Here is a 13350-nt window from a genome sequence, read left to right as displayed (position 1 = left end):
ATTGCCAAGATCGAAGAACCAGAATATGAATACCTTGCTTGATCTCTGAATGCCCCAAAGAACAGATGAACAGTCCTCAATCCTCGCACAGTTCTGATTTCATGGTGTTTAAAGTTCAAAGTAAATTTATTATCTCAGTACACATATGTCAGCATATACAACCCTGAGATTCATTTTCTTGTGGCATTCACAGTAAATACAAGAACCATAATAGAACGAAAGAAAGACTGCACCCAACAGGGCGGACAAAACACAAAAAGTAATGAATATGCCCATCCATCACAGGTAAAGCCCTCCAAACCATTGAGCACAGCTACATGAAACGCTATCGCAGGAGAGCAGCATCCATCGCCAGGGACCCCCACCACCCAGGACACGCTCTCTTCTCGCTGCTGCCATCAGGAAGAATGTACAGTAGCAGAAGGTACAGAAGGTATTTAATGCTTATTCATTTATTATTATTAATTCTTTCTTTTTGTATTTCTACAGATTGTTGTCTTTTGTACAATGGTCAAATGCCCAAGTTGGGGCAGTCTTTCAATGATTCCGTTATAGTTATTATTCTATTTTGGATTTATTGAGTATACCCACAGGCAAATTAATCTCAGGGTTGTGGACGGTGACATATATATGCTTTGATAATAAATTTATTTTGAACTTTGAAAAGACAACAAACCATGCAAATACAAAATATGTAATAATAAATAAATAAACAATAAATATTGAGAGCATGAGATGAAGTGTCCTTGAAAGTGAGTCCGTTGGTTGTGGGAACATTTCAATAATGGGGCAAGTGAAGTTATCCCCTCTGGTTCAGGAGCCTGATGGTTGAGGGGTAATAACTGTTCCTGAACGTGGTGCTGTGAGTCCTGAGGCTCCTGTACCTTCAACAGTATTGGTGTTTCCATACCAGGCTGTAATGCAACCCGTCAGTATACTCTCCACTACACATCTATAGAAGTGTGTCAAAGTTTTAGATGTTATGTGAATCTTCACAAACTCCTAAGGGAATAGAGGCATTGTCGTGTTTTCTTCATAATTGCACTAGAGGCTGGGCCCTGGACAGTTCCTGAGTGTTGAGTGATTGAGTGAGTGTAGCCTGGTCGAGTGGTGTGACAACAACAACCTTGTACTCAAACCAAGGAACTGACTGTGGACCTCAGAGGATCACACACCACTCCCCATCGAGGGGTCATCAGCGGAAAGGGTAAGCAATTTCAAGTTCTTGGGCATCAACATCTCTGAAGGTCTATCCTGGGCCCAACAAAGAAGGTATATCAGCAGCAATATTTCATTAGGAGTTTCAGGAGATTTGGTATGTCACCAAAGACTCTTAGTAAATTTGTACAGATGTACCGTGGAGAGTGTTCTGAGTGGCTGCATCAACGTCTGGTGTGGAGACTCCAATGTGCTGGATAGAAAGAGGCTGCGGAAGGCTGTGGACTCTACAGGCCCATCGTGAGCACAACCCTCCCCACCATTGAGGATATTTTCAACGGACATGGCTCATGAAGGCGGCATCCATCATTAAGGAACTTCAGGGAGGAGGTGCAGAAGCCTGAAGGCACACACTCATTGTGTCATATGAACCACATGATTCCACCCACATAAATATCCAGCAAACATTCGCAGCTTAATAAAAGAACAATCTGTTTCAACTGGAAACAATAATTACTTCATTATTGTCACATGTACATTCCACATTGGAAAGCTCCGTTTTCCATACTGCCCATACAGATCATTTCCTCTTATCAGTGCACCGAGGTAGGGGAACGTTGACTCAGACCATGAGAGGCCTGTGTCGGGCATTTTCATGCCTTACAAGGCGCAGATTGGAAGTAGTACCGAGGTAGTACAAGGGAAAACAGCAACAAGATGCAGAATAAAGTGGAACAGTTACAGAGAAAGTGCAGTGCAAATAGCCAATAAAACACAAGATCGTGACGAGAAAGTTTCTGAGGTCAGGAGCCTATCTTATTGTGTTGGACCATTCAGGATTCAAGTTTAATGCCATTTCCAGTACACAAGTGTAAAGGAGAACAAAATAATTGCTTCTCCAGATCCAATGCAGGACAAAAACTAAAATTCAATAAGATAACGCAATAATAAAAAAAAACAATAAATATGAATACATAAGATAACTTTTATACATAGATTGATTGTATGTTCATAAAGTGACACTAGGCACAGGAGTGACTGACAGGAAATGATAAAGTAGTGGTGTTTTGGGATGTGGTAGGGATGGGTTAGTGGGTGGAGGTGTTGATCAGCCTTATTGCTTGAAGAAAGTAGCTGCTTTTGAGTCTGTGGTCCTGGTGTGGATGCCTTCTCCCTGATGGGAGTGGGACAATCAGTCCTTGAGCAGGGTGGTTGGGATCCCTCATGGTCTGAGCCTAGTGGTACAGGTTTCTAAGTTATTGTATCTTCTACCTGGTGAGGTAGGGAAGAAGAGAGAGTGTCTGGGGTGGAATTTATTTGGACTGTCAATCTACTTCCTTGTTTGAACCATAGCATTACATTTGTGATTTTCCAGTTCTTTGGGACCTCTGCAGAATCCAGGCAATATTGATGGGTTGCACCTCTTTAAGCCCATAAGACGTAAGAGTGGAATTAGAAAATTCAGCCCATCGAGTCTGCTCCACCATTCCATCATGGCTGATCCCGGATCCCACTCAACCCCATACACCGGCCTTCTTGCCATATCCTTTGGTGCCCTGACCAATCAGGAAACTATCACCTTCCACTTTAAATATACCCATGGACTTGGCCTCCACTGTAGTCTGTGGCACAGCATTCCACAGATTCACTACTCTCTGGCTAAAAGAATTCCTCCTTACCTCTTTTCTAAAAAGTCGCCCCTCAATTTTGAGGCTGTGTCCTCTAGTTCTGGATATCTCCAACATACGAAACATTCTCTCTACATCCACCTTATCTAGTCCTTTCAACATTTGGTAGGTTTCAATGAGATCCCCACACTTTCTTCTAAATTCCAATGAGGACAGGCCCAAAGCTGCCAAATGCTCCTCATATGTTAACCCTTTCATTCCCAGAATCATCCTCATGAACCTCCTCTGGACTCTCTGCAATGACAACACACCCCTTCTGAGATATGGGCCCAAAACTGTTGACAATACTCCAAGTGCAGCCTGACTAGTGTCTTGTATAGGCTCAGTATTATCTCCTTGCTTTTATATTCTATTCCCCTTGAAATTAATGCCAACATTACAATTTCCTTCTTTACCACAAACTCAACCTGTAAATTAACCTTCTGGGAGCCTTGCACAAGGACTCCTAAGTCCCTCTGCACCTCTGATGTTTGAATTTTCTCTTCATTTAGATAATAGTCCTCATTATTGTTCTTTTTACTAAAATACATTCATACATTTCCCAACACTGTATTCCATCTGCCACTTTTTTGCCCATTCTTGCAATTTGTCTAAGTCCTGCTGCAATTGCATTGCTTCCTCAGCACTACCTAACCCTCCATCTATCTTTGTATCATCCTCAAACTTTGCCACTAAGCCATCAATTCCATTATCTAAATCATTGACAAACAATGTGCAAAGTTGCGGACCCAATACTGACCCCTGAGGAACACCACTAGTCACTGGCAGCCAACCAGAAAAGGTCCCCTTTATTCCCACTCACTGCCTCCTGATTGTCAGCCATTCTTCTATCTATGCCAGTACCTTTCCTGTAACACCATAGGATCTCATCTTGATAAGCAGCCTCATGTGTGGCACCTTATCAAATGCCTTCAGAAAATCCAAGTAAATGACCTCCACTGTCTCTCTTTTGTCCACGCTGCTTGTTACTTCATCGAGGACTCTAACAGATTTGTCAGACAAGATTTCCCTTCACATGAATTATGCTGACTTTGACTTATCATTAGTCTCCAAGTACCCCGAAACCTCATCCTTAATAATAGACTCCAACACTTTCCCAATCCTCTACATCCTCTTTGTTTAACATCTGAGGCACGAGGTGTAGGCAGAGTCCACGGAGGGGAGGCTGGTTTCCGTGATGTGCTGAGCTGTGTCCACAACTCTCTGCAGTTTCAGGATTCTGTGCTTTCTGCTCAGTGGGAGGGAGAAGAGAGAATAATCTAGGTTCAATATTGAAGGTCAAAACATGAAGGTTAATCGGAAGTCTGGTAGTTGAAGCCCAACGGGGCTAGAATGTCTACAATCGGTGGGTCTTTGATCTACAGCAAAAAGCAAACAGTTGGAGGCACTCAGTGGGTCAAGTAGCATTTGTCGAGAAGAGATGTAGATGTTTTGTTTCAAGGCCTTGTGTCAGGGACAGCAACAATAAATCTGTAAGCCTCCCAATCATTCTGGCATTCCTTAACTCCACTTTCAAAGACTATTTTCTTTTGCATCACCATGGAAGCACTGATGAACATCTCAGAGTTCAGCCCGTCTGTTTCTTTTAATTTAACTGCTAGACAACCTGACAAATAAGATTAAGTGGTTTAAAAAGCATTACTAATTTGTACAAGAGTTTGCTGGAGAACAATCTGAAACAAATTTCAGCTCATTACAGTCACTTGCTGAACAATTACCTTCCTTAGGTCAATTAATGCATTTAGCAGTTGGAAAGAATCATACAAGTATCACAGCGGAATCACTAGAAACCTAAGATCATAAGACAGAAGAGCAGAGTTATGCCATTTGGCCCATTGAGTCGGCTCCAACATTCTGTCATGGCTGATTTATTACTCCTCTCAACAAACAATCCATGAGCAGGGTGGGTGGGATCTTTTATGATGTTACTGGCTCTCTTCTGGCACCTTTCTGTATATACGTCCTTGATGGTTGGTAGGCTGGTGCTGACGACGTGTTGGGCAGTTTTGACTCCCCGTTGTAGAGCCTTCCTGTCTACCCCAGCGCAGTTTCTGTGCCATGCAGTGGCGCAGTTTGTTAGGATGCTCTCTGCTCCATATCTGTAGAATAACATGAGCTTAGATGTGCATCGCCCAGCTCTTTTCAGCCTATTACAAAAGCAGAGGTGGAGAAATTAATGTAGGAGGTAGATCCTCGATTTCCAGCATGAATTACTGGTAACGGTGGTGCCGAGCTGCATTGTCCATTGGGGTTGTGGCTCAGCTTTAGCTGTTTTTTCAGTTCATATGGATGGTTTTGGGGACAATAAGGGGAGCTCGGGATCAGGTTGAGGTTTCAAAGGCCAGTGATGTGGACATGGAGACAAAGGTCATCCAGAGGCTAGACCTCCATTCTGCGCTCAAATGCCGGTGATATGGATGGGTGATGAAGGATCTCTGTGGACGTCAGGTCACTGTGGCATGGTATCAGATGTCCATCCGAGCTGAAGGCACAGTGGTCAATGAGTCAGCGAGCCCAGAGTTTGGGATCCTGCCATCAGCTATTCTGTGGATCCATCTCAATGACTGAAGTCCAAAGGCAAATTGGAGGCCTGGAGGTGAAGTTGTGGATATGTTATGTTGGAGCCAGAGGCATGCTGACACTTGTGGGCTGCCCCCAGCACATCCTTGGAACTTCTTGGTTGTTGATGCAAACGACACATTTCACTGTATGTTTTGATTTACATGTGACAAGTAAAGCTAATCTTTAAAAAATTGACCCTGCATCCTTCACTTCCATTGGCAGCTCACTCCACACTCACACCACCTTCTGAGTGAAGTTCTCCCTTTAATTCTCCCTTTAAGCTTATTGGCACCATTACCCTCTGACCTCTAGTTCTAGTCCCTCCTAACCTCAGTGGAAAAAGCCTGCTTGCATTCACCCTACCTGCCCCTCAATTTTGTGCACCCCTATCAAATCTCCCCTCATTCTCCTACACTCCAGGGAATAAAGTCTGAACCTAATTAACCGTTCCCTGTTCCTCTGGTCCTCAAGTCCTGGCAACATCTTATAAATGTTCTCGTCAATCTTTCAAGCTTATTGGCACCTTTCCCATAGGGAGGTGATGAGAACTGCATAAAATACTACAAATTAGACCTCACCAATGTCTTATGGAATTTCAACATCAAGGTTAAAGTCAAAGTCAAAGTAAATTTATTATCAAAGTACGAATATGTCTCCATATACTACTCTGAGATTCATTTTCTTTTGGGCAATTACAGGAAAATAAAGAAATACAATAGATTTTATGAAAAGCTATACATAAATCATAGTCATAGTCATAGTCATAGTCATACTTTATTGATCCCGGGGGAAATTGGTTTTCGTTACAGTTGCACTATAAATAATAAACAGTAATAAAACCATAAATAGTTAAATAGTAATATGTAAATTATGCCAGGAAATAAATCCAGGACCAGCCTATTGGCTCAGGGTGTCTGACCCTCCAACGGAGGAGTTGTAAAGTTTGATGGCCACAGGCAGGACTGATAACCAAATGATGTACATAAAGAGACAAACTGTGCAAATCAATCAATCAATAAATAAATAAATAAATCTGAGAACAAGAGTTGTGGAGACCCTGAAAGCAAGTCTGCAGGTTGTGGAATCAGTTCAGAGTCCAGCTGAGTGAAGTTATTCACAGTGGTTAAGAAGTCTGATGATTGTAAGGTTCCTGAACCCAGTGGTGTGGCACCGAAAGCTCCCATACATTCTGCCTGATGGTAGTAGTGAGAAGACAATATAGTCTGGATAACTTTGAGATAGACTAATTTTTAGATCTATTGAGGCATCGTGAGTTGTGGGGAACAGGTAGGAGAGTGGAGCTGATCAGATTGGCACCAATTTTATTCAGTGATCGGGATACATCTTGCAGCAGTTGGTAAAATTCCATCTTCCCCGGAACATCCTGGTGTAATTCTACACTGTCACCATGGACAGCATCCTCACATCAGCCATTACTGTCTGGTTTGGTGCGGCATTCTCTCACAATGTACACAAACTACAGTGAATTGTCAGCAGCAAAGGTCATCGTCTGCAGTCTACCATCACTGTTTATGTGTCCAGGACAAAGAAGTGGGCAGAAAAACAATCATTCTGAACATTACCCACCCTGCAAACTGCCTTTTCCAAAAGCCCCCTCTGGAAAGCCCTATAGGGCTATTAAAACAAAGACTTCATACCATTCTAAACATTTCTTTCCCCCAGGCAGTTAATCTGATTAACCATTCTAGTTAGCCACTCCACCTCCCAGTATCTTTTACCCCCGTCACTGTATTGAACTGTAAGTACTTTTAAACTACCTTTTCCAAAGCTGTTTACGTTGTAAATATGTGCTGGCATTTATATAGTTATGCACAGGATCAGAAAAATCTGCAGAACTTTGTAAACTCAGCCAGCTCCATCATGGGCATGAGCAATGCCTCAAAAAAGCAGCACGAATTATTAAGGACAAACAAGAGATATATGCGGATGCTGGAAATCCGAGCTACACACACAAAATGCTGGAGGAACTCAGCAGGCCAGGCAGCATCTAGGAAAAGAGTGCAATTGACGTTTCGGGCCGAAACCCTTCAGTAGGACTGGAGAAAAAATGCTGAGGAGTAGATTTAAAAGGTGGAGGGAGGGGAGAGAGAACCACCAGGTGACAGGTGAAACCTGGAGGGGTGGGATGAAGTGAAGAGCTGGATGTAAATTAGTGAAAGAGACAGAAGGCCACGGAAGAAAGAAAAGGGGAGAGGAGCACTAGAGGGAGGCGATGAGCGGACAAGGTGAGGGAGGGAAATGGTGAGGGGGGTATTACCGGAAACTTGAGAAATTGATGTTCATGCCATCAGGTTGGAGGCTACCCAAACGGAATATAAATATAACTCGGGTTCCTCCAACCTGAGTGTGGCTTTATCACGACAGCGGAGGAGGCCATGGATAGAGATATCGGAATGGGAATGGGAACTCCAGGACTCCAGGACGTGCCTCTTCTCATTGATACCATCAAGGAAGAGGTACAGAAGCCTGAAGACACACTTTCAATGTTTCTGGAACAGCTTTTTCCCCACTGCCGTCAGATTTTTGAACGGACAATGAACCCACAGACACTACCTCACTAAGCAACACACGCAAAACGCTGGAGGAACTTAGCAGGTTAGGCAGCATCTATGGAGGGGAATTAGCAGTCGACATTTTGGGCTGAGGCCCTTCCCAAAACATAAATTGTTTATTCATTTCCATACATGCTGCCTAACCTGCTGAGTTCCTCCAGCATTTTATGTGTGTTGCTCTGGATTTCCAGCATCTGCAGAATCTCTTGTGTTTATGATTCATTACCACACTACCTTTTAAAATCTTTTTTTTACTCTCTTTTTGCACTATATATTTATTTTAATTTTATTAGAATGATATATCTATATATATAATCATTTATAGTTTTTTATTACTGCTGCTGGACTGTACTTCTGCCACAAAACAATAACTTTCACAACAGATGTGAGTGATGATAAACCTGATTCTGATTTATTTTATTTTATTCCATATCTGCACTCTAACCCCTAACTTCATTTTTAATGTTATTGGTTATAATTGTTGAATGTTCTTTGTGGTTGCATGTCGTGCCCTGACCAACATCCCACAGCAAATTCTGAATCCATGGAAATGTATTGCGTATGGTGAGTAAAACTGCTGCTCCTGGTTCTCGTGATCTGAGCACTGAAAATAACTTGACCTCCATAACAGAAGAACTGTGGCCGAATAAGGACAAAGAAACAAGTGGACAGAGCACACACTTTGTCAGGGTGCATCAGGAGATTTGAATTCAGAGAACCGCAGAATAGATCAACATCACAATTTGACATCATCAGGAGGCGGGTGCTCAGTGTAACGACATCTCGGTCAGTGGTGAAGCGTGGTAAGTTAATTCTTCACTGAATGTGACGATATACACTTCAGAAAATGTTGGGCTGTATGCCCAACATCCTGCCTCAGAAGACTGCTTATTGGAGCATTTGTTTTATACGATCAGCCCATATCTTGCCTTGAGTTATAAATTAGCCGCTATGAACACTGGCTGTGTGTTTAATATGTTCTCCTGTCCAAAGTATTGTGTCAATAATGAACAGAGTTCTTTGGAAAGAATTGGAATACAGTCAGCCTCAGTATTGAGTCAGAATTCCTTGAAGAAATGTGGACATCATTTCCAGTGCTTTATTCCTGCCAAAAAAAAAAATATTTCTGGGCTAAATTAGAAAATATTTGGGAATTGACTTACACATTTCTGGATGTGAATTGGCTCAGTGTGCCTGACAATGCGTGTGGAGTGGCATGGTAGTGTAGCAGTTAGCTTAAAGCTACTACAGTGCTAGTCATTTCTGTTGTGTTCTTTATACATACTGTGGGTTACTTATAAAGACACATATTCTGGAAGAACATAACTAGAACTTTTACTTACAACCTCGAACAGAAACCGCGTCTTAACATACAAGCTTCTCAATCATTCTGTCATTTCTGCGCATGCTCATAGCTCCGTCCAATCACATTCTTACACGTGACATGTAATATCACCACATCTTCCTTTCCTTAAAAAGAAAAACAATTAGCAACATTACTCAAAACAAATGCATAATTTAACATGTCTCTATCAGTCTCTCTGGGGGTTTACAAACACAAATAGACCTTCTAAGTGGTTCACACAGTTCCCGTGTTTCATTGTTATTTTCATGTTTCATCTGATCTGCATCAGCTAACTGAAACTCTGACATTGGCTCTTTCTTGAGGTCTTTATGAAGAAATCGCAATTCAATCATCAACTGTGTAATCTCCTTTTTACGTTGAGACTTCATCGTTTCAATAAAACTTCTCAATTCCTTCATTTGTGCTTTCACTTCTTCAATTGGATCCTGATTCTTGTCACTCTTTGGCTTCAGATCTGTATTGTACTGTACCGGCAAGTTTGGTTTTGGTGGTAATGCTTTTCAGATGCTGGTAACAAAGGGATGGGACTGGAATTTTTTTTATGACTTCTTTTACTTTAGCCAGATTGGAATCAAATTCTGCTCTCTCTTGCTCTTTCATCAAGTCACTATATACTGACTCTGTGTCACTATCCAGGACTAACACTCTTTTCACCAAATTCAGTCTCTCACAGGCAGATAAACCAAGTATTGACTGTACATTCTTCAGTATCACCACAAATGAAAGTGTGTGCACCATATTTTTGTGCGATACTTTCGCCACACGTTCCTTTAACTGGAATGTCTGCACCTGAATAACCAGTCACTTTTATATTTGTCTAATATAACTTTGGTCTTGGCTTTAATGCATTAAACCCAGATTCTGCAAGAACATTTATTTGTGCTGCAGTATCTAATTTAAACAGAATATAGTTTTGGTTTACTTGCAATGGCATCGTCCAGTCATTCTTACTTTGTTTGTTTTCACAAAGCACATCAATATAAAACTCCTCATGTTCATTTTCAAGCACTGCACTTACGTGTTTTATTTTGTTTCTACTTCTACAACAGTGTGAAAAATGATTACTCTTACTGCAGTGATTGCACTTTTTTCCATACACTGGACAGTTTTTAGGTCGGTGCTCCCGCCCACAGTTTTTTTTCTTTCAAACAACATCTTGCTCTCCGTCACTTTCGTAGTCGCTTCATTATTTTTTTCTAATATGTTCACGCTTTACAGCGTCTACGCAGCCGTTCTCGATAAAAAGCTCTTTAGCCTGTGACGTCACGGTCTCAGAAGCTTTGCAGAGTGCCACAGCTTTTTCCAAATTCAAATCTTGTCCTAACAATCTTTCTCTCAGACCATTATCCAGAATGCCGCAAACAATTCTGTCTTTAATCAGAGAGTCTGTAAGCTCTGCAAACTCGCATCTTTTACTGTGGTTTCTCAACTCTGTAACAAATTGATCAATCTTTTGACCAGATCTCTGCCTACATTTGAAAAAATTGTAGCACTCATATGTCACATTACACCTTGCTATACAAAATGCTTCAAATTTGTCGATTATCACTTTTAGATTCAAATTATCTCTATTTTCAAAAGTAAAATGGTTATATACCTGAATTGCATCATCCCCTATTACATGGAGTAGGATCACTGCTTTCGTTTTTTCCATTTTATTTTCTGCCCCAATTGCCGATAAATAAATTTCAAAATGCTGTTTATATATTTTCCAGTTTTCAGCTACGTTTCCAGTCAGCTGAAGCGTTGATGGGGGTTGCAAAACTTCCATTCTTTAGCTGTTAGCAAACAACAAAAACGTTTGTACTCTTTTTTTTCGATTATCTTCACTTCTCCCGTGTTAGCGAAATGAATTATTCTTCCAGACTGATTTCTGACACCATGTTGTGTTCTTTATGCATACCGTGGGTTACTCATAAAGACACAGATTCTGGAAGAACATAACTAGAACTTTTATTTACAACCGCAAATAGCAACCACGTCTTAACATACAAGCTTCTTGATCATTCTGTCATTTCTGCGCATGCTCATAGCTCCGTCCAATCACGTTCTTACACAAGACATGTGATATCACTACAATTTCCCATCGCTGTCTGTATGAAAGTTTGTATGTTCTCCGGGGACCACACAGGTTTCCTCCAGGTGCTCTGGTTTGCTCTCACAGCCGTACAGGTTAGTAGGTTAATTAGTCGCATGGGTGTAAGTAGGTGGCACTTCTTAAAGTGCTGTATCTCGAAATAAATCAATAAATGAGGCCCATCCCTCTGCCATCAGACTATTTGTCTTTTGCAATATTTATTTAGTTTTGTAACTTATAGTACTCTCTACGTCTTACAATATACTGCTATCATAGAACAACAAGTTTCACGACATATGCCAGTGATAATAACCCTGTGTTATAGGAACATCCCCTGTGCCGGGGAGAGCGGTAGCATTTCCATTTTTTTTCACAGAAAGTTGCTGGTCAACGTGTGACTTAGCAGCTGCATTTTTCACTCTCAGGAAAACAGGGGGCAAATCCTGTAATAAGTCAGTAAAGAGACACGAACTAAAGTCTTTCTACTGGGTTATTGACATCTTACCCATAGCACTGGACAGCAAAGGTTTTGCTTCCTGAATACTTTAGGGTGTAGCTTATGGATTTTGGGCTGCCAATCATAAAACGGACCGTGAGATTTCCCTATCTGCACCAGTTTTTTGTACTCACTTAAATTTCTTATTTCAATTCATAATTCAAGTCAGAACAATTGATACCAAGATTACGGAAGGCATTTTTGTTGGTCCACAAATCAAACAGGTCATCAATGACAGGCAATTCGAAGAACTTCTAGTGGGACTGGAGAAAATCACATGGAAGGCATTCAAAGGTTTCAAAGGTACATTTAATGTCAGGGAAATGTGTACAATGTAGATCCTGAAATGCTTTTTCTTCACAAACAACCACGAAAACAGAGGAGTGCCCCAAAGAATGAACGACAGTTAAATGTTAGAACCCTAAAGTCCCCCCCCAGCTCCCTCCTCCCACATGTAAGCGGCAGCAATCAACAATCCCCCCTCCCCACCGGCAAAAAAAAGCACCAACACCCGTCACCAAGCACTCAAGCGTGAGGAAAGCAACAGCAAAGACACAGGCTTGTGCTTATCCAAAAGACTACTTGTTCACCTGATAATTCGACACACCACAGGCTCTCTCTCTCCCTAATAAGGGAGAAAGAGGTGTCTCCGTTTCACAGCGAGAGGGGAGACATAACAAACAACTTGTTGGTTTACGATGTTAAAAGTCCAATTGCGTCACTTTTCTGAGCTCTATGCTCAAAGATCTCGGGTCCCTGAGCACACAGCCTTAGATCTTCCATCTCCCACAAACACCGGTCTTCTGCTCGGATGCCGACCTCTGATCTTCCCGTCTCCAGGGCCATGAAAACTCGGTCCTCCGAAGGAGAGCGGAACTCTTAGGCTGAGCCCTTGGTGTGCCGAACAATGGCCAGTTGTGGAACCCCAAGAGCGGGTCCCATTCTCACAAAGAACCATAGTCAGCGTGTAACTCCAGGTCAGGGTATTCAAAAGAACCCTGAAAGGGAAAAATAGAGTAATTAAAGATGGAAATAGAGCTGTTTCCAAAGATGCGAGAAAAGGAGTCGTCGTTAGGCGCCATTAACCCTCCTAAGCTCCGCCTACTGTTAAGGATATTGCTAATTTTTCTTTTGGCAACTATAGCACACCAGACTACATGCAGCTGGTGAGAACATGCTTCAGGCATACAAAACCATGAAGTACAACATGTCACTGAAGACTTATTTTCCGCATTCCCATTTGGACTTCTTCCCTGCAAATCTTGACACTGTCAGTGACGAGCATGGTGAAAGGTTTTACCAGGACATTGCAGTCATGGAGAATGGTATCAGGACAACTGGAATTCATCAATACTGGCTAATTATTGTTGGACACTTAAACAAGAACCCTCAGACTCCGAGTACAAACATTTTCAGCTTACATCAGCGCT

General features: G+C 41.8%; 1 long non-coding RNA gene across 1 annotated transcript in view; it reads right to left on the bottom strand.

Annotated features, from left to right (window-relative positions):
* Nucleotides 1–12406: 12406 nt before the first annotated feature.
* The window catches only part of LOC140188602 (uncharacterized), a 57559-nt gene continuing 56615 nt past the window's right edge, over nucleotides 12407–13350 (bottom strand). The window contains exon 3 of the long non-coding RNA XR_011883337.1: nucleotides 12407–12918. This is a non-coding gene — a long non-coding RNA (uncharacterized lncRNA). The remainder of the gene's footprint in view (nucleotides 12919–13350) is intronic.

This window comes from Mobula birostris, chromosome 27 (assembly GCF_030028105.1).
Source record: "Mobula birostris isolate sMobBir1 chromosome 27, sMobBir1.hap1, whole genome shotgun sequence".
Lineage (NCBI taxonomy): Eukaryota > Metazoa > Chordata > Chondrichthyes > Myliobatiformes > Myliobatidae > Mobula > Mobula birostris.
Note: the sequence above shows the minus strand (reverse complement) of the source record. Positions and strands in the feature narration are given on the sequence as shown.